Genomic DNA, 21,217 nt, shown 5'->3' on the forward strand with positions numbered 1-21,217 from the left:
TAGACTACCAGGCACCACATAATTATATGACGACCTCCCGCCACTGTTGTATACTGAACAGGCCCTCGTGTCTGGTTTCGAGGGACTGCTCTTACACACAGCCGGTGACGGCTAAGCTAAGCACCCTACAATGCGACTTAGTCCCCATACCACTATCTCTTATTGAGTACTGCCCTGTACGATGCGTACACCCCTCTGTCTTAACTGTTTGCCATACCTGTCCTTCTCGGTGCTACTTCTCCTGACCCTCCCCGAGCTCACTGTCCCCACACAGACGGTCGCATTGACCCGTGCTGACCATCCGGCTCTCCCCCATTAGGTGGATAGGCACGCCTACGCCCACCTCCGGTATAAATCCCTGTCAGAAATCTAATTGGATTCCTGAAATCTTTCTTCCCCCTCTGTCCTTCCTTTCCCCCCCCCTTACTCTCCTTTCCATTTTCTGCCCTTGCCCCCCCTTCTCTTTCCTCCCCCTCTCCCTCTCTACGCGTCTTCCCCCCCCCCTTTTTTTTGTCCTACGCGGGGCCGCTCCTCTTCCTGATCCCCCCATTCTTGAGACGCATAGCTAATTTCCACTTCCTATAAGATCCATACTCACCTCTCCTCACGGTTATAATCCCAGATCCTTGCAGTCTAGCACGATGAGGGAAGTCTCGAACACGCAGACACGGCTCTCTCTGAAATGCCTCTCTCTTAATGTGAAGGGTCTGAACCTCCCGGAGAAGAGATCACAGGTTCTTTCTGCCCTGTCTAAACATAAGGCACATTTTATCATGCTGCAGGAAACACACTTCCGCTCCGATGCGATTCCTAAGCTGACGAACCATATATACAAACGCACGTTTCACTCCACCAACCCTACTTCCAAGACTAAGGGGGTATCTATACTTGTTTCCAAACTTGCTGATTTCCAACTAACTGATACCATGAGCGATCAGGATGGTAGATATATCTTTATCAAAGGCACATACGCTTCTAAACCTATCACGGTGGCTAATATCTACTGTCCAAATGAACATCAAGTGGCCTTCTTTAGGAAGACTTGTGATCTTTTGTCCACATTTAAGGAAGGTATCCTAATTCTGGGGGGAGACTTCAATGTTCCACTCAACCCAGTCCTGGACTCCTCTACGGGAGCCTCGACATTGCCCTACCGAGCTCTAAGACAGATTAGAATTCAACTGCAGAACTTGACTCTCCACGACACTTGGCGCACCATGTTCCCAGTGGACAAAGACTACACCTTTTATTCCCACCCACATCAGAAATACTCCAGAATAGATTACATATTTCTCTCCCAGACCGACCTCTCACTCCTCTCTCAAGCTACGATAGAACCAATGTTCCTTTCCGACCACCACCCCATAACAATGACCCTTACTTTCCCTGACTCTAAGACGATTTCCAAGACCTGGAGGCTAAACCCTTCCCTTTTAAAAGACCCAGAAAATTTACGACACCTAGACGCCAAACTACGCCTTTACTTTCAGGAAAATACCTCCCCTGACGTATCACCCATTTCACTCTGGGAGGCACATAAATGTGTACTTCGAGGGGAGCTTATTTCCATGGCTGCTAAGGCCAAACGGCAACACCAGGAAAGGATCGCATCCCTTCTTAGCACAATCAAGCGACTTGAAGCAGCACATAAACAATCGACTCTGCAAACCACACTGCAAGACCTCTTATATGCCCGTTCTTCTTTGTTAGATGAATTGGGCAAACGAACCAGGCGTAGATATGTCCTTCAAAATAGAGTGTTCTATGAACACGGCAACAAAAGTGGACGGCTGTTAGCACGCACGATTCAAACAGCTAAAACCTCGACTATAATTCACTCTCTTCGGGATAATCAGGGATCTCTTCTCTCTAAAAATGAAGACATAACATCTCACTTTGAAAAATTCTATTCTACACTCTACAACCTACCAGAGGCAAACGCAGGGCCTCCTGGCACTCCTGACCGACTTTCCCAAATAAGAGACTTCTTATCTCAGTATAGCCCCAACCCCATTACCCCTCAGCAAACCGCGAACTTAGATCAACCGCTCTCCACCGAGGAATTGTCCCTCGCCATCAAACAAATGAAGCCGGGCAAGAGTCCGGGCCCTGATGGCTTTCCCCTTATCTATTATAGAAGCTTTTCTGATATACTCTCTCCGCGACTGCTGACGACTCTGAACTCTCTAGCGAACCCCGCCACCCCTGCGGGGCATATGTTGGGTGCCCATATAGCCGTTATCCCCAAAGAGGGTAAAGATCCTTCTCAGGTCTCTAATTACAGGCCCATTTCCCTATTGAACGTGGATATCAAGCTCTATGCTAAAATAATAGCAAATAGACTCTCACCTCTTGTCCCTGGCCTCGTCTCCCCCGACCAGGTAGGGTTTGTTCCGGGGAGAGAGGCTAGGGACAATACTATCCGGACTTTAAATATCCAACACTGGCTCTCTACAAGAGAGACCGAGGGATTCCTTCTTTCGCTTGACGCAGAGAAGGCGTTTGACAGGGTGGCCTGGGACTATATGCGGGAGGTTTTGAGGGTCATTGGCCTTCCCTCCCGTATGCTCGCATATATCAACGCCCTTTATACGAACCCTTCCGCAAGGGTGAGAGCCAATGGCCTCCTGTCAAACGCCTTCCCCATCAGTAATGGCACCCGACAGGGGTGCCCATTATCCCCCCTGATATTTGTACTAACGTTGGAACCCCTTCTTAACAGAATACGTGCCAACACAGACATCCAAGGGATCTTTATTAACCGTAGGGAATACAAAGTTGCCGCCTTCGCGGATGATATTTTACTGACCCTCCAAACGCCCCGGACATCTTTACCTAACCTCCTGGAGGACATTAAGAATTTTGGACTCTTGTCCAACCTCAAAATTAACTATTCTAAATCCCACGCCCTCAACATTTCTCTCCCCCCACAAGACGTATCCCATTGCCAAGATTCCTTCCCCTTTCAGTGGAAGAAAGAAGCGATTACCTACCTTGGCATTCAACTCACCAAGGGAATGGCGGGTCTTTACGCCCACAACTACCTGTCGGCTCTAGCCAGAGTCCAAGCTGACCTGAAGAGCTGGGCGAACCTTAATGTGTCCTGGTTTGGCCGATCTGCCTTAATAAAAATGATAATTCTTCCACGCATATTATATCTCCTACAGACAATCCCAATCCAATTGCCCCCATCTTTTTTCCTGACTTACAAGAAGTTATGCACACTGTTTATTTGGAGGGGCACCGCTCCCCGTATTAAATACACTCGCCTGACGCGCCCTAAGACTAAAGGTGGCATTGCCCTACCTGACCTATACCATTACTACCTAGCATGCCACCTGACGAGACTAGTGGACTGGAAAGCTCACAGAAAAGGGAAAACTTGGGTAGCCTTGGAAAGCTCTTTCTCAGGTTACCCACTGCACACCCTTCCCTGGCTCTCACCGAAGCACTGGCCCCACCCCGTTAAGGCCCATCCGCTTATTCATACCTCACTGTTGGTCTTTAAGAAAGCGGTGACCTCCCACCATCTCTCCTCACACTTGGGCCCGCTGACCCCCTTGAGGGGAAACCCTGACTTCTCTCCTGGGGAGTCGACCACGTTTCTTATGCAAGAATGGCCACATGATGACGTTTTGGCTCAGCACTTCTTTTACAAAGGAAAACTAAGATCCTATGAGGCACTCAAAAATACCTCGCTCACGAGGGAGTTCCCCTTCTGGACCTATAGGCAATTAAGGCACTTCTTTACCTCCCAGAATCATACTGACGTTTGGACAAGACGACTCACCCCATTTGAATTGCTGCATTCCCAAACCACACCGCAAAGACATCTAATATCCCAGATCTATTCTATCCTTCAAGACGATTCCCACACTTCCCAGACTGACCCTCCTAAAGCATCATGGGGTAGGGACCTGCAAATCTCCTTCACAGACGATGACTGGAGTACTATCGCCACGTATGCACATACAGGCTCACTGAATGTAGCCATTCAAGAAAATGGCTACAAGATTATCACAAAGTGGTATAGGACACCTTCTCGCTTACATAAATTCTCTCCCTCAATCCCGAACGTGTGTTGGAGGTGTAATAAAGAAGAAGGCTCTATGCTCCACATATGGTGGGAATGCACCATGCTTCAACCATTTTGGAAAGAAGTACATGCCATTATAGCACAAGTTACCACATACACCCTTGATTTTAATGCTGCTCAGTATCTCCTCCATCACACTTCTCTGACCAAACGGTCATACCACAAATCACTGGCCATGCACATGGTCAATGCCGCTAGACTTTGCATCCCTCCGCTCTGGCGCTCCAATAAGACCCCTACCATTAGAGACTGGCTGACAAGGATCGCTAAAATTGAAGAAATAGAGGAATTGATCTATACATCCCAAGATCGCATACAGAAATTCTCCACCATATGGGCCTGCTGGACGCATTTTAAGTCCACGGGAAGATATAAATCTTACTTCCCACAGTAATAGTTATACCTGTAAGCCACCAGAGATGAACTTTGGCTGGACCTAGATGTTGTAATGGGGCCGGGAAGAGGAGCGCCCCCCCCCCATCCTCCCTTCTCTCCCTATACCCCACTTTTCCCCCTATCCCCATACAACTGCCCTTCTAGGGTCCCTCTTATGGACCCCCCTGCTCCCTTCTTCCCCATGTATTACCTTCCCTTCCCCACTTTTACCCTCTTCTCTTTCAACTCCCTATAGAGTTCTCCACTTCATTGGCACACTACCCAATGACAAAACCCCTCACTTCGTGAGGGAATGATACCGGGAGGCGCGTCGACCCTCATAAACTTATCTGCTAGTCTTATGCTCCCTCTGAGGCCGTAGGGGGGCCGAGTTTTGGCGTCCCGGTGGCCATAGTCCACTCTTGATTACGCTAGCCACCACTAGATTGGAGCCTCCCGGGAGTTCGTAACTGTTGGTAGTAAATACACTGGTTATACCCGTTTATTAATTATATTTACGTAGTACATTGTGTACTATATCTTTTCATGTCTAGTAACTCAAATGTTTAGCCTCAATATGCTTTGTCATTGTACCGCACAGTATTTGTTGTTACCTTTCTGTACCAGTTTGCTATGACATGTATGTGATTACTTTATCTTTGAAAAATAAAAAAAAATTTTTGTGGAAAAAAAAAAAAAAAAAGAGATATCTCCTGTAAGCCAGTCAATGTGAGGGTTAAGTGCTATCAAACAAGGTATGCCAAGGATAATGGGAAACATGGGAAAAGTTATAACATCCAAGATTAAAAATTTGTGATGCTAGAAAGAAGTCTGGCAGAGAATAGGTACAGTCTCTTGCGTAACCGGGCATGATTTAACACCAAAGCCATCAGCCAGGAGAGCATACAATTCCTCCTCCTTGGTGCACAGAGGGAGCTGGTGTTGGGTGACAAATGCAGAGTCCACAAAACAGCTGCAGGCCCCAGAGTCTATAATTGCAGGCACAGAGACAGTCTTTGGCGGAGACTTGCAGCAAAAAGCAAAAGAGAGACATGTACCTAATCTCTTCCAGGGAGGTGCATCATATGGGACTGACAAGGAAAGTATTTGCAAGATTTTACCCGACAAGTCTGTATGAAGTGACCAGTGTCCCCGCAATATAGGCAAAGATGGGAATATTGTCATCTGAGACATTCAGCAAGAGCAAGAGGTGGTCTTTGAAAACACTTGGTGTTCCTTTTTGTGGAGGGCGCATTTGGCATCCTAGCAGCAGATGAGGAAGCAGGAAAGGCAGTCCTTGAAGATACAGGAAGGGTTCTATTAGATCTTTCAGATTTTCTTTCATGTAAACGTCGATCAATATGGAACACAAGATAAATCAGATCTTCCAGGGACACTGGCACCCCCACTCTGGCAAGTTCATCCTTCAAAATATCAGATAGTCCTAAACAAAACTGATAAAGTGCAGAATTATTCCACTGATTGTCTGCACTCCATACACGGAAGTTGGGCACATAGTCTTTGACAGGCCTTAGGCCTTGTTGCAGCTTGCCAAGTATAGATTCTGCAGTCTGGTCATAAAAAGGATCAACGTATAACTGAGACATGACTGAGAAGAAAGGGTCGTTGTCAAGACAGGATCATGTTGCTCCTGGAGATGATGAGCCCAAGAAAGTGGTCCATTCTAAAAATGCGTGATAAAAAACCCCACCTTGATGTTCCCTGATGAAAAGGTTCAGGGTAATGGGAAAAAATAGAGTTTGCAGGAGTTCCGGAAAGTCCGACATTTTTTGCGATCTCCAGAAAAATCTTCGGGTATAGGCACCCTAGGTTCTAGGTTCTAGAGGGGGAGTAGCCTCGCAGAACAGGCCAGACTTGGTTTGAATGGATGCGTTTGGGACGCTAGGAGGAGCAGCTGCAGATGCAGCATCCATCTTGTCAGGTAATCTACCTTCCATCCGGTTGAGATTTTCATGTAAACTCTGCACAATGTAAGATAATGCAGAGATTGATCAACAAATGTCCTCTAATGGAGAGGCCTCCCTTTCAGGCTCCATCCTTGGCTGACTGGTACTGTCATGTACCTGGTAGAAGACTAAAATGGCAAGGTTGGCCTCTCTTGTATCTCTAGCCCAAGCCGCACTGAGAGTGGAACAGATGGTGCCAAGGGACAGGTTGAATACGAGTGCCTGTAGGTGTTGATTGCAGAGCTTGTGGCAGGAGTTGTAGACTCAGTGATTCAGGCAGAACATCAGGTTAGGAACTGCGATGATGCTGGGTAGATCAGCCGAGGTTAAAGGGGGACTCCACCAGGCTTGTAGGTTCAGGATATGTGGCTTGCTGGAGTTTCCCGCACTCTGGAAACAAGAGCACACTGTGTCCACTGGAGCTGGGACGAGGGGCAGCCAGCACAGGCACTCGGAGGTAACATGGAGCCAAACAGGAGACAGAAGCACAGTCAGCAGAAAATCAAGAGACAAGAGCGAGCAGGCAGCGGGGTGCCTGGCCATCAGAGAGGAGCAAGGTCAGGAGTAAGCTGAAGTCAAGAACCGATAATCAAAAGCATAAACAGAAGCCTAGGTCAGGTTAGTGGTAAGCCAGGGCAGCAGCAGACATCAAACCGGGCACAAGGAAACAGCTGAAGACCAGTCAGCACCGAGCAGGAGTCGGAGCACCCTTTAAATAGGCCGTCTGGTGCCAATGGGGACTGTGGACGTGCTCCCATTAGATTACAGAGACACACACATAGTACATTGTATTCTGTAATAGAGAAGATTATAGGATTATACAAGCACCTTAAGCTAGGGCTTATTTTCGGGGTAGGGCTTATATTGCAGCCCTCCTGGAAATTAACAGTAGGTCTTATTTTCGGGGAAACACGGTAGCCATAGTATGCGCATGCGTGTGCCCAACGTGACACAGCAGTTCTCTTACACTGGGTGTCAGGAAACTCGTGGAATTAGAAGAGTTCACTTTTTTCTCTCACACAGCTGAAATTTTAAGATGCAAAGGGGACCGCTATCAGCCCAGAACAATCATGCAAAGGCAAAAAATTAGACAGCTCCCAGATAGTTATGCTCTCCTTCAAGGTTGGTGACATGGCGTATCTACCTGCAATATCTATTCAAGGCCCACTCTCAGAAATGTACACCCAAGTGTTCCTATATTTCCTTTCTGAAACTAGTCAACTCAGACAACATTTTCTCTCATAAATCTCAAACTTTGTCAATGGTCAGGGAGAATTTGAGGTAGAAGCCTTATAGACTCCATTAGGATTTAGAATTTAGAATTCACTGCAACACCTCATCCACTGGAAAAGTTTTGACCAAGAAGAATGCTGTTGGTGCTAGCCTCCTCTTTGATTATTGCCTGGTTTAAGAGTTTTCATCACCTTCACCATTATACAGTATCTGACAAAAGTGAGTACACCCTTATATTTTTGTAAATATTTTATTATATCTTTTCATGTGATAACACAGAAGAAATTACACTTTGCTACAATGTAAAGTAGTGAGTGTACAGCTTGTATAGTAGTATAAATTTGCTTTTCCCATCAAAATAACTGAACGCACAGCCATTAATGTCTAAAAGGTTGGCAACAAAAGTAAGTACACCCCAGAGTGAAAATATGCAAATTGGGCCAAAGTGTCAATATTTTGTGTGGCCATTATTTTACAGCATTGCCTTAACCCTATTGGGTATGGAGTTCACCAGAGCTTCACAGGTTGCCACTGGAATCCTCTTCCACTCCTCCATGATGAATTCACGGAGCCGGTGGATGTTAGAGACTTTGTGCTACTTCACCTTCCCTTTGAGGATGCCCTACAGATGCTCAATAGGGTTTAGGTCTGGAGACATGCTTGGCCCTTTACCTTCAGCTTCTTTAGCAAGGCAGTGGTGGTCTTGGAAGTGTGTTTGGGGTCGTTATGTTAGAATACTGCCCTGTGGCCCAGTCTCTGAAGGGAGGGGATCATGCTCTGCTTCAGTATGTCACAATACATGTTGGCATTCATGGTTCACTCAATGAACTGTAGCTCCCCAGTGCCAACAGCACTCATGCAGCCCCAGGCAATGACACTCCCACTGCCATGCTTGGGAGTTTATCTTGGTGAAATCAGACCACAAGACATGGTCCCAGTAATCCATGTCCTTAGTCTGCTTGTCTTTAGCAAACTGCTTGCGGACTTTCTTGTGCATCATATTTAGAAAAGGCTTCCTTCTGGGACAACAGCCATGCAGACCAATTTGATGCAGTACGTGGCTTATGGCCTTAGCTCTGACAGGCCGACCCTCCATCCTTTCAACCTCTGCAGCAATGCTGGCAGCACTAATTTGTCTTTTCCAAAGACAACCTCTGGACAGGATGCTGAGAACGTGCACTCAACTTCTTTGGTTGACCATGGCAAGACCTGTTCTGAGTTGAACCTGTCCTGTTAAATGCTGTATGGTCTTGGCCACTGTGCTGCAGCTCAGTTTCAGGGTCTTGGCAATCTTCTTATAACCTAGGCCATCTTCATGTAGAGCAACAATTATTTTTTTCAGATACTCACAGAGTTCTTTGCCATGAGATGTCATATTGGACTTCCAGTGACCAGTATGAGAGAGTGATATCAATAACACCAAATGTAATACACCTGCTCCTCATTCATACCTGAGACCTAGGCTATATGAAGATTGCCAAGACACTGAAACTGAAAGGGGTGTAATGTAAGGGGTGTACTCACTTTTGTGAGATACTATAAGCCTACTCCTTTGGGCTTGGATTGCCCACATCTGGGGGGGGGGGGGGGGTGGTATGCTTGTACTGGACCTCTCCTTGTGTCTACTTTGTCTGCCCCTATTCTCACAGTTGCCACTCAGCTCCTTTTTCTTCCCTGGCCTGAGCATCAGGGGTTGCCTTGCCACCTCAGACCTGATCCTGGCAGCAACACACTCTTCTCTCCTATTGGTTGGCAGAGGCACTTCTCTTGGAGGGAGTACTTGTTTCCATTCTGTGGGTTGGCTCTGTCAAGCCTACACCTCACTAATTTTGCCAGTTGCCTTACACTCTTGGCTCAGTGCTACATCCCTCTGATTAGCTGCAGTGCTGTACATTGCGAGCCCAAGGCTGAGGACTTGTAATAGCACTCTTCTTCCTAGCTCTGTATCCATGCATAGTCTATCATTATTTTGTCATTGATAATCCTGTTGCTGACTCCTTGCCTGGATAAGGGATTACTTTCTCCTTGCTGCTTTCCATGATACTTGCTTGGAAACAGATTATTCTGATGGGCTCCTGCTCTGACTCTTGCTTGCAAGAACACAGATCACTAGGTGAACGAAGAACAAAACCATCCCACATTACAAATAACTCTAGCAGAATCTAGTTACAGTCTCCAAATGTATAGTATTTGCTCTTTAATAACAATTATATATGTGAGACATAGCAGGTCCCTGGTTCAGATAGATTTTGCAAGATTTTTCTGATATTTTTAAAGGCATTTTTACAGCAGAATTGTATTCTCTAAGCCAGCTTTAAATATTTTTAATCCATATGCTGCTAGTCTTAGTAAATAGATAAAAATGTATATTATATTTACTTGTTTTATTTTTTAATTTTTTTACTTCTTCATTTGCTTCTTGGTTTCTGGCCTAGGCCAAATGATATTATACATCCCAGGAGTCTTCACTGCCATTGTTTACTTTCTTTCTGGAGGTGAGGTGTTTTTTTCAGCTAAGCATGCCTTCCTGTCTGCATGTCTTACCCAAGGGCAGATGGATTCCAGGAAGTAAATGTTACATAAATCATCTGCCCTTACTTAAGATGGTCATCTCTAGAATTGCTAGAGGGGTGTTTTTCAAATTGATTTCTCAACAAAATAAAGCATAGAGACATGGGTGAATGGATGAGTTTGCTTTGAATATTAAAAATGAATAAAATAGTGTTTTCAGTTTTTGGTGTTCAGATACAGTTAAGTTCCACTTCAAGCTTATAACCGTGAATTACTTAGTGGTTCATTGTCCTTGAAAAGGCATACAGCCAGTGAAGACTGAAAAGTCTGAACTTCCATCCTACATACTGGTCAGAGGCTAACTAGCTATGAAGCCAAGGAGAGGATGAGATCCTAGAGCCAGTATCCTTAAAAACAAAGAAGCAATGACAGCTCAAATATATGTGTTCTCACTAGCCCCCTTAAAATCACAGTTTATATGTTGGAAAGGAATATTCAAACTGGACAAATCTGACCATTTCATAAACACATGCAAATTATTTTTCTTTGAAAAATTGTTTGGTTTGAGAGTAATTTTTCTACATTATATTTTTCAAAGCATTTTCAAGTAATGCAATAATGTAAGGGAATGCGGGTCCTACCTGCTAACTGTAAAAAGGAGGAAGGGGGGACACTACATTTCATAACAATTTTAAAAAAGGACGTGAAGACCCTTCTTCAAGAAGGAACAGTCCTATGACCAAGAAGTGTCAATGGGCCTTCAAACATAAAAATGATTTGCATGCGAATGCTTTAAATGTCTTAACTTTCATTTAAAAAATGCTTAACTATTTAAGTTTTTGTTTTACAAAATAGCGATGCATACTTTTTACCTCTAAAAGGGCTTATGTATTGTAAATGTACACTTATTTGTGGTTATTTTATTATTTTTATGTATAACTATGTTAGGAATAGATTTTTTGCTCACTAAGGGCCATAGGGCATTTCCTCTGCTGTATACCTAGTCTTCAATAAACAACTATTAATAGTTTATAATAGGTCTGTTTATGTTTCCAGTAAACCATGCGGAAGTTGAGGAGAAATCTCTCCACGTTAAAATGTAATCCAACTTTGGTTTGAATTTCAGCTGATTCCTGCTGAACCCATGTATAAGCAGACTGAATGTACCCATCGATCAATTTGGGTAGAAATGGCCCCCTGTATTTTACAAGCGATTATTGCTAACAGCTGTTATAGCCACTAGCAATAATCACTGTCTTCTCCTGGCTGGGATGGCTTCCCCCGCCCCCGCTAGGAGAATACAATTGCTTGGTGGGAGGGATTTCCCTGTCAACACCGGGGTTGCAGGAGAGAAATTTGCTACATCTATGGCTGGTCTAAGATAAGAAGTGAAGGGAAACCTTCCCAAAAGGGAACACAGGCACAGGCAGAAACCTACCAAATGTTCCAACTCTTCCCCTCTCTATCCAAAAAAAGAGAGGTTTGCCAGGTAGTCTGCTATAATGTTTAATGTCAAGGTTTTATAATTTTATATAAAAGGCACCCACTGGGACATTTACTATGTTCATACGATGATACAAAAAGTTAAAAGTCAAAGGCATAAGAAATAATAATGGCAAAGTAGACAGGCTGACAAGCTTGAAATTTCATCTACATAAATATTTATTTAACATTAGTAAATGTTGCATTTGAATAAATGGCTAGTGGCCTTTGCATTTTATCTAATTGCTATTAAATGCTGGTAATGTCATCTGGTAATAGGAACAATATGTAATCTATCCTCTTTTATCAAAAAAAAGAAAAGAAATGATGTGTCAGTGATTTAAATTTATAGGCGCTGCTGTATGGATCTAACTTTTACCACATCAGCACTATTAATATATCTGTCAACCATTATTTAAATTCTTTTTGATATATATATCAGCTCATAAACTGCACACTGTACAGAATAGCCTTGGGGAGCATTCTCATCACTGTGTATCACTACAGGGAAAATAGGAAAACCTATATTTAAAATATTAACCGCTATTAACTATTGATGTTCTGGATAATGTAGGGATTCTATTATACAAGAGATTTACAAAGAAAATATACTGAATGATATCACAGCACCCAGGTGTCAATGTAAAATAAATCTGTATATCATCTCATCTACAATTGAATTCAGATATCAGCTCTCACTGTTAACATTTAACTAAAGCAAAACTGTCTTGTTAAATCTAAGAGACAATTATTTAATTCACCAGATTCCAGATTTTCCAAAAGTAACATGTTGGGTATCAATTTACTTGGCATAACATTATCTTTCACAATAGAGAAAAAAATGGGCTAACTTTACTGTTGTCTTATTTTTTAATTTAAAAAAAGTGTACTTTTGCCCAAAAAAGTGCGCTTGTAAGACCGCTGTGCAAATACGGTGTGACAGAAAGTATTGCAACAAACATAATCCTATTCTCTAGGGTGTTAGAAAAAAAAATGTACAATGTTTGGGGGGTTCTAAGTAATTTTCTATTAACTTGTAAACAACAAATCTCAGAAAGAGGCTTGGTCCTTAAGTGGTTAAAGATCTATAACTTTTTCTATGTACAGAAAAGGCCCATTTCTCTCAAATATTGTTCATAAATCTGTCCAAATCTGTGTTAGTGAGCACTTCTCCTTTGCCGACATAGTCCATCCACCTCACAAGTGTGGCATATCTAGATACTGATTAGACAGCATGATTATTGCACAGGCATGCCTTAAGCTGGCCACAATAAAAGGCCACTCTAAAATGTGTAGTTTTATCACACAGCACAATGCCAGAAATGTCGCATGTTTTGAGGGATCGTGCACTTGGCACGCTGACTGCAAGAATGCCTAGAGGCGATTCAGTTCGCATTGTGCGCTATACAAGTATTTCATTCATTTATTCATTCAATGTCCACCAAAGCTGTTGCCCTTGAATTGAATGTTCATTTCTTTACCATAAGCTGTCTTCAAAGGCATTTCAGAGAATTTGGCAGTGCATCCAATCGGCCTCACAACCGCAGACCATGTGTAACCACACCAGCCCAGGACCTCCACATCCAGCATCTTCTCCTCCAAGATTATCTGAGACTAGCCACCCGGACAGCTGCTGCAACAATTGGTTTGCATAACCAAAGAATTTCTGCACAAACTGTCCTAAACCATCTCAGGGAAGCTCATCTGCATGCTCATCGTCCTCACTGAGGTCTCGACCTGACTGCAGTTCGTCGTCGTAACCGACTTGAGTGGGCAAATGCTCCAATTCTATGGTGTCTGGCACTTTGGAGAGATGTTCTCTTTACAGATGAATCCCGTTTTTCACTGTACAGGGCAGGTTGCAGACAGTGTGTATGGCATTGTGTGGCTGAGTGGTTTGCTGATGTCAACGTTGTGGCTCAAGTGGCCCATGGTGGTGGTGGGGTTATCATATTGGAAGGCGTATGCTATGGACAGCGAACACAAGTGCATTTTATTGATGGCATTTTGAATGCACAGAGATACCGTGACGAGATCCCGAGGTCCATTGTTGTGCCATTCATCCATTCACCTCATGTTGCAGCATGATAATGCACGGCCCGATGTTGTAAGGATCTGTGCACAATTCCTGGAAGCTGAAAACATCCCAGTTCTTGCATGGCCAGCATACTCACCGGGCATGTCACCGATTGAGCATGTTTAGGATGCTCTGGATCGGTGTATATGACATTACGTTCCAGCTCCTGCAAGTAAAGTAAGTGAAACTTATTCAGTGTCGAATCCTTCCAGCGCCGAGCTGTCACCACTCACAGGGCTTCCATCTTCACCTGGTCTTCCTTCCGGGTTCCTGTTCTCTGGCCATCTGATTGGTCATGCCATGATGACTTCACTCCCATGCACGCACGCAGGAGCTGTTAATTTAGGGCACAGGACTCTGAAGGAATGGCACGGGCATGGCCCATTCACAAGTAAATATCTTCTAAATGGTGCACGTTTAGAAGATATTTACTGTACCTATAGGTAAGCCCTATTATAAGCTTACCTATAGGTAGATATCAACCACGGGAGTTTACTCTCACTTTAAATAGTGACAGGGTCAATTTAAATAAAAATGATATGATGTAACGATAGGGAGTATTGCTATCACCATCACTTTTTTTTCATCAGTAGGCAGCAGGATTCTTCAACATAATTGCTTTTATGTGTACCTTACATAACAACTACATCAGTCCAAGATGGTTTACCATCTTTGCAATTTATTTGCAAATCTTTCAGCCAGTTTTACTTGATACTTTTAGCAACCACTGAGTATGTATATATATGTCTTATTATTAAGATAAATACTTTTAGTTAAAATGAAGAAGGTAATATTAAGATTCCTATGTAAGCATGATCCCACCACCATCGGCTGAGACGTATTCATTAATGCTATGCATGGACATCTTTTAGTCTTCTCCCATATCCAATTACTGTATTTTGAGTAGCATCCAACAAATTCCTGTAAGTTAATTTTATTCTACTAAAATGACAAGCCATAATTGATTCATTCTAAGCCAATTAACCTTGGCAGGTTACAGTCTCTTGCAGACTTGCACGATCCTATGAATTATTATTACTAGAATTGCTGGATGTCAAGAAGCAATCATTAAAAGGTGTAAGTACATATGCTTAATGATAGCCATACATCTGTACTGCTAAATTGTCTTAACATTTTTGAAATGTCTCTTTAAAAGTATATACCATGCAAAACTGATAGTTTAACCACTTAAGCTCCATAAGGTTTTACCCCCATCGTGACCAGAGCTTTTTTGCTATTCAGCACTGCACTACTTTAACTGGCAATTGTGTAGTCAGGCAACACTGTACCCAAATGCCCACAAATAGAGCTTTCTTTTGGTGGTATTTGAATACCACTGTTTTTTTTTTTTTATTATTATTATTATATAAAGGAAAAAATACAATTTTGAAAAAAAATATATGTATTTTCTACTTTCTGTTATAAAACATATAAACCCAAAAAATCTACACTTAGACCAAAATATACAAAATTGTGTATACCGAAAACAAAGCAGCTAGCACAGGTTAGTAGGTACAGTAATAACCAATACATTAAATCCCCAAAGTGCAGCATTAAATAAATCAAATTCAATAAACATATAAATAATGCATAGATACTTCATGCACAGTTGACACTACAAATTTAAATTAAAAAAAATGAACAAAGTCCAAATAAGTGCATAAGAAAAGGAAAATGGTGATATTCCCAAAATAGCTCCAGAAGGTACAATGGAACACGCAGGCAGGAAAAAGATCATCCAGTGGAGATAGGAGTAAAGGTGGCAGCTTACCGAAGGATGTTGGCTTTCAAATGAATGAAAAGCCAAAAACACCTCAGGGAATATATCCCAAACAATTCCACACAGGTAATGGTGGTCTTGATCACCCTCAGTTCCTTACTTGCACTCATAATGTCAGGAGGCATATGGATATCAACAACTGGTAGTGTAATATGTAAGGATAGCAGTTTATTTAAACTTTAAAATTGCACTCACATGATATATGATAAAAGCATGTGTTTCAGCAAATGTTCATCAGCAGCACATCCGAATAATCAGTGATATATCCGGCCAGTGGTTGCTAAGCATGGTGGTGTCACGTCTGGCACCTTCCAACACGTTTCGTCATATGTTTGACATTGTCATTGGCATGGCTAACAGACGTGTTCCACGCTATAAGTATACAGTTGTATGCAAAAGTTTAGGAACCCCTGACAATTTCCATGATTGTCATTTATAAATATTTGGATGTTTGGATCAGCAATTTAATTTTTTTCTCCCAAATAACTGAAGGACACAGTAATATTTCAGTAGTGAAATGCGGTTTATTGGATTAACAGAAAATGCGCAATATGCATCAAAACAAAATTAGACAGGTGCATAAATTTGGGCATCACAACAGAAAAATCACTCAATCACTCAAATCAATATTTAGTAGAGCCTCCTTTAGCAGAAATAACAGCCTCTAGACGTTTCCTATAGCCTGTAATGAGTGTCTGGATTCTGGATGAATGTATGTTGGACCATTCCTCCTTAAAAAAACATATCCAATTCAGTTAGGTTTGATGGTTGCCAAGCATGGCCAGCCTGCTTCAAATAACCCCACAGATGTTCATTGATATTCAGGTCTGGGGACTGGGATGACCATTCCAGAACATTGTACTTGTTCCTTTGCATAAATGCCCGAGTAGATTTTGAGCAGTGTTTTGGGTCCTTGTCTTGAAATATCCTGCCCCGGAGTAACTTTGTGACTGATTCCTCAACATTATTCTCAAGAATCTTCTGATATTGAGTGGAATCCATGTGACCCTCAACTTTAACCAATTTCCCAGTACCGGCACTGGCCACACAGCCCCACAGCATGATGGAACCTCCACCAAATTTTACTGTGGGTAGCAAGTGATTTTCTTGGAATGCTGTGTTCTTTTTCTGCCATGCATGATGCCCCTTATTATGACCAAATAACCCAATCTTTGTTTTATCAGTCCACAGCACCTTATTCCAAAATGAAGCTGGCTTGTCCAAATGTGCGTTTGCATACCTCAAGTGACTCCATTTTGACGTGTATGCAGAAAAGGCTTCTTTCGCATCACTCTCCCATACAGCTTCTCCCTGTGCAAAGTGCGCTGAGTTGTTGAAGGATGCACAGTGACACCATCTGCAGCAAGTTGATGTTGTAGGTCTTCGAAGGTGGTCCGTGGTCTGTTTTTGACCGTTCTCACCTTGCTTCGCCTTTTTCTCTCCAAATATTTTATGTGACCTGCCACTTCTGGCCTTAACAAGAACTGTGCCTGTGGTCTTCCATTTCCTCACTATGTTCCTCATAACTTTTTGTAGCCTTCCCCTAAACCATAATGTAGAACAATCTTTGTTTTCAGGTCATTTGACAGTTGTTTTGAGGCCCCCATGTTGCCACTCTTCAGAGGAGAGTCAAAGATAACAACAACTTGCAATTGGCCACATTAAATACTTTTTCTCATGATTGGATGCACCTGTCTATGAAGTTCAAGGCTTAACGAGCTCACCAAACCAATTGTGTGTTCCAATTAATCAGTGCTAAGTAGTTACAGGTATTCAAATCAACAAAATGGCAAGGGTGCCCAAATGTATGCACCTGTCTAATTTTGTTTTAAAGCATATTGCACATTTTCTGTTAAAGTCAATAAACCTAATTTCACTACTGAAATATTACCGTATCCTTCAGTTATTTTATAGACCAAAATGAAATTGCTGATCTAAACACCCAAATATATATATATAAATGACAATCATGGAAATTGTCAGGGGTTTTGCATACAACTGCATATAAAGGTATGGGCGGAAAAGGAAGTCCCCCCATTCATAAGACCAGCAGGAAGTGACTGAACAGAGAAAAGCGCCCTTTTGTAAAAAGAGGGAATGCCACCTAGTGATAAAAAAGGAAGATGTTTAATAAAAGTATATCAATGCCATAGTCGATCACTTAGTAATAACCCGAAGGTTATAATGATGGCGCCATCTAACAATATTCAGAAACACAAAATCCAAAGGATTGACCCAATGAATATGAAAAAAACATCATCTTGTGGCAGACTAAAAATATGTTAAAGGCATGAGAACTAAAATATGATTAATCCCAATGGGGAAAATAAAAGGTCAATGTGTATTGGGAGAACCTCAGAATTATCCCCATACATCCGACAAAGAATATCCAATTAGATGGCACCATCATTATAACCTTCAGGTTACTACTAAGGGATTGACTATGGCATTGAGATACTTTTATTAAACATCTTCCTTTTTTTGTCACTAGGTGGCATTCCCTCTTTTTACATAAGGAAGCTTTTCTTTGTTCAATCATTTCCTACTGGTCTTATGAATAGGGGCACTTTTCTCTGTTCAATCACTTCCTCTTCCACCCATACCTTTATATACAGTAGACTTATATTTTGTTACGCGTCTTTTAGCCACCACCCTGACGTCAAACATATGACAAAATGCATCGGGTGGTACCAAACATGACGCCCCATTCCTGCTGGCCAGAAATCTTGCATCGCTGAATATTCAGATCTGCTTTACCTGAAAATGTACTGAAATGCATGCTTTTGTCACATATCATTTTTAAAGTTTTACATAAACTTCTATCCTTACATATTACGCTATGAGTTGTTTATATCTATATGCCTTCTGACATCATGAGTAGAAGTAAGGAACCAAGGCTGACCAGGGCCACCATTCGCTATGTGCATGTGTTTGGGATATATTCCCTGGGGCATTTTTGGCTTTTCATTCATTTGAAAGCCAACATCCCTCGGTAAGCTGACACCTTTACTGCCATATCCACTGGATGATTTGGGGATCTTTTTTCTGCCTGCGTGTCCCGCTGTACCTTCTGGAGCTATTTTGGGAATATCATCATTTTCCTTTTCTTATGCACTTATTTGGACTTTGTTCACTCAGTTTTTGGATTCACATTTGTACTGTGAACTGTGCATGAAGTATCTATGCATTATATGTTTATTCAATTAGATTTTTTTTAGCGCTGCACTTTGTTCTTTTGGCATTTGTTATAAAACATATCCCATAAAATCAAATTTCTTCATACATGTAGCCCAAAATCTATTCTGCTACATGTCTTTTGTAGATAAAAAATCCCAAGAAGTGTATATTAATTGATTTGTGTGAAAGTTATAGCGTCAACAAACTATGGTGTATATTGTTGAAAATTAATCAATCCTGATGTATTTATGGCCTATCACATTTTGTGAGGCCCTAACTTGCCAGGACAGTACAAATTCCCCCTAAATTACCACTTTTTGGAAAGTAGTAGTTGTCATTTTTTTGTCAACATTTTTGGGAAAATTAAGAAATTTTTTTATTTTTTATTTTACGTACTGTCACCAGTGCCTTACAGCATCATCATATGTCTGGTGTGGTGGTGATCAGGGATACTGACTGGTGACAGTATTTAAAAATAAATAAATCATTTTTTATCATTTTCTTTTTTCTATAACATTCTGTTACCAGAGTAGCTTAGTGCCACCATAGTAACACTGTACTACAGTGGGGGTGGGGATTATCAGTTTATTTAATTTTTTTACTACGCTGTTGTTTATACAGTGATCCTCACAGTATAAGCAATGATTTAAGCTGTCACGCATGGGTTAACCATGCATGAACAGCTTGCTTATTGTTGTGATCTGTGATTGGCTAAGCTAATCAAAGGTACCATGTGATTGATTTGGGCCAATTACAGATCACAACAGTAAGCAAGATGTTCATGAATGGAAAGCAATTCATGGCAGGTTGCTTACATTGTTATGTGATTGCTATGACCAATTATAGCGATTGCATGATAACCCGGTTACTGATTAGCAATAACTGTAATCCCTGTGTCGGTGTATGTTATTGCACCTGCACATGGCGCCCCACCACAGTATATTCACTTTGTCCTTTGTCTCTATGTCCTAATAAATAAATAAGGATGAGTATAAGTGAAGGGGAACTGATCAGATTTGGATGGTTAAACATGTGCTTTTGACCCAATTATTTTTTCATCCTTATAAACTATGCACCCAGGCTATGCACATTAAAGTACCGGTATTTAAAGTAATACTTAACCACTTCAGCCCCGGACCAATAAACACCCTAAGGACCAGAGGTCTTTTTACAATTTCGCACTGCGCTGCTTTAACTGGTAATTGCGCGGTCATGCAATATTGCACCCAAACGAAATTTGCGTCCTTTTCTTCCCACAAATAGAGCTTTCTTTTGAAGGTATTTGATTGCCTCTGCGATTTTTTATTTTTTGCGATATAAATGGAAAAAGACCGAAAATTTTGAGAAAAAATGATATTTTCTACTTTTTGTTATAAGAAAAATCGAATAAACTCAATTTTAGTCATACATTTAGGGCAAAATTTATTCAGCCACATGTCTTTAGTAAAAAAAAATGTCAATAAGCGTATATTTATTGGTTTGCGCAAAAGTTATAGCGTCTACAAACTAGAGTACATTTTCTGGAATTTACACAGCTTTTAATTTACGACTGCTTATCTCATTTCTTGAGGTGCTAAAATGGCAGGGCAGTACAAATCCCCCCCCCCCCCCCCAAATGACCCCATTTTGGAAAGTAGACACCCCAAGGAAGTTGTGGAGAGGCATATTGAGCCCATTGAATATTTTTTTTTTGTCCCAAGTGATTGAATAATGACACAAAAAAAAAAAAGTTTACAAAAAGTTGTCACTAAATGATATATTGCTCACACATGCCATAGTTCTATGTGGAATTGCACCCCAAAATATATTCTGCTGCTTCTCCTGAGTATGAGGATACCACATATGTGGGACTTTTTGGGAGTCTAGCTGCGTACGGCACCCCGAAAACCAATCACTACCTTCAGGGTTTCTAAGGGTGCAAATTTTTGATTTCACTCCTCACTACCTATCACAGTTTCGAAGGCCATAAAATGCCAAAATAACACAAAACCCCCCCAAATGACCACATTTTGGAAAGTAGACACCCCAAGCTATTTACTGAGAGGCATGTTGAGTCCATGAAATATTTTATATTTTGCCACAAGTTGCAGGAATTTTACAATTTTTTTTTTTTGCACAAAGTTGTCACTAAATGATATATTGCTCACACATGCTATGGGCATAAGTCAAATTACACCCCAAAATAAATTCTGCTGCTTCTCCCGAGTACGGGGATACCACATGTGGGGAACTTTTTGGGAGCCTATCCATGTACAGGACCCCGAAAACCAAGCACTGCCTTCCGGATTTAAATATAAAATGCTACCAAAAAAAACTGTTAGCAATCGCAGGGATCAGGCCTGACTCTGCGATCGCTGCAGTTATGTGTTTAGTGTTTTGTAAGTGACAGTGATCAATCGATACTGCACTTGGGTGGGCTGGGCGGAGGGACAAAATGCAGGTGCCAGCAGGTATCTGGGCTGATCCCGCTAACAATGTGTTTTTTGGAACCCTAAACTGCTGGGAACGCTAGTATAGAT

General features: G+C 41.9%; 1 protein-coding gene across 1 annotated transcript in view; it reads right to left on the reverse strand.

Moving 5' to 3' along the window:
• GPC6 (glypican 6) overlaps nucleotides 1-21,217 on the reverse strand; it is a 1,045,088-nt gene that overhangs the window by 574,840 nt on the left and 449,031 nt on the right. The window lies entirely within an intron of this gene.

The sequence above is a fragment of the Lithobates pipiens genome, unplaced genomic scaffold (assembly GCF_037356315.1).
Source record: "Lithobates pipiens isolate NorthernLeopardFrog02 unplaced genomic scaffold, aLitPip1_a1.2 Scaffold_16, whole genome shotgun sequence".
NCBI lineage: Eukaryota > Metazoa > Chordata > Amphibia > Anura > Ranidae > Lithobates > Lithobates pipiens.